Source organism: Geospiza fortis, unplaced genomic scaffold, assembly GCF_000277835.1.
Source record: "Geospiza fortis unplaced genomic scaffold, GeoFor_1.0 scaffold130, whole genome shotgun sequence".
Lineage (NCBI taxonomy): Eukaryota > Metazoa > Chordata > Aves > Passeriformes > Thraupidae > Geospiza > Geospiza fortis.
This window is the reverse complement of record NW_005054300.1, coordinates 6,444,513-6,446,102: the sequence shown is the minus strand read 5'-3', so window position 1 is coordinate 6,446,102 and position 1,590 is coordinate 6,444,513. Positions and strand designations below refer to the sequence as shown.

General features: G+C 56.5%; 1 protein-coding gene across 1 annotated transcript in view; it reads left to right on the top strand.

Annotated features, from left to right (window-relative positions):
• The window catches only part of DNMBP (dynamin binding protein), a 24,662-nt gene that overhangs the window by 15,163 nt on the left and 7,909 nt on the right, over window positions 1-1,590 (top strand). The window lies entirely within an intron of this gene.

The following is a 1,590-nucleotide window of genomic DNA, read 5'->3' as shown; positions in this document are numbered from 1 at the left end:
TTGATAAAGTTCATCACTAAGGGCTGCTGGAAAGCCCAGAAAGGCTCTGATGGGGTTAGGCTTAAGGATACTTGCCAGTAGGAATCAGTGAGACCTTTTCTTCCCAGTGATTGCCTACTAAATGAAGTGCTGGTTGTGTCACTGAATCCTCCTCCATGGAGCTGGTTGTTTTGCCTCTCCCCAGGCTAGATTTCAAGGCAGGGCAGCAGAGATGCCAGCTTAGAGAGACAAATATCTTCCCTCCCACAATGAGGGCATCTGTGTTTCAGCTGGGTTTCCCATTTGCCAGGCTGGCACTGGGAATTATTTTGAAGTTGTTCTTTCTGCAGAGAGGCACAGTGGTTCATCCTCAGCCTGGATAACTGTAAGAACTTGCTGTTTGGTGCTGATGCTCCTGGTTTCTGCCGAGGCTGCTCTGCAATGGGAAGGGCCAAAAGGGCTGGCATGGTTTCAGATAATCATGGGCTGAGTCAGTGTCTCAGCTTGGGTGTCCTTTCTTTCTTGGATTGTTTCAGTATGAAGACCCTGGCCTGGGGGAGCAGCGGACTTAGGCTGAGCCAGCAATTTTCCCATCCCATGCTTCGTGCTGCTGTGCTGGGTGCTGCCATCACCCCACGGAGCATGGCTGGGGCTGCTTGCAGCCTGCCCAGCACCTGGGCAGAAGCACTGGCAGCAAGGGGGTCTCTTAGGGCTGTGCACGGTCGGTACTTTGGTACCGGGATAAGGGCTGTGCACAGTCGGTACTTTGGTACCAGGATAAGGGCTGTGCACAGTCCGTACTGTGGTACCGGGATAAGGGCTGTGCACAGTCGGTACTGTGGTACCAGGATAAGGGCTGTGCACAGTCCGTACTGTGGTACCGGGATAAGGGCTGTGCACAGTCGGAACTGTGGTACCGGGATAAGGGCTGTGCACAGTCGGTACTTTGGTACCGGGATAAGGGCTGTGCACTGTCGGTACTTTGGTACCGGGATAAGGGCTGTGCACGGTCCGTACTGTGGTACCAGGATAAGGGCTGTGCACGGTCCGTACTGTGGTAACGGGATAAGGGCTGTGCACGGTCCGTACTGTGGTACCGGGATAAGGGCTGTGCACAGTCGGTACTGCGGTACCGGGATAAATCCCAAGCCCTGCTGTGTGTCCCTGGGATTAAGCAGGGCTGAGCCTCTGTTGTCTGACGCTGTCACCAGAGAGGTCAGGGACCTCTGGAAGTGCCTGTCCTGCAAAAACATTCCTGGAAACGTTTGAACTGGGGCATGTCTGCAGCTCTAAAAAAAATTCTGCTGATGGAGGGCAGCTGGGGCTCCGTAGCAGACGGCGCATTTGTGAAATCAGCCATTGACATGAAGTGGGGTACCCGAGGCAGGCTGGCGCTGCAAGGGGCTCCGTGCTGCCCTGAAATGGGGGAGCCCCGAGTGTTCCTGGCCTGGAGGGGTGACCAGGGAGGTGCGCGGGGAGCACTGTGGCCGTGCTTTCGGTCCGGGGGTGCAGCCTTTAAAGGCAGGCAGGTGGGGCAGAGAGCGGCGGGGCCCAGGAATCCGCGGGGGATGAAATGTGTCAATGGAAGAGGAGGGGGCTGGGCCGGCCCGG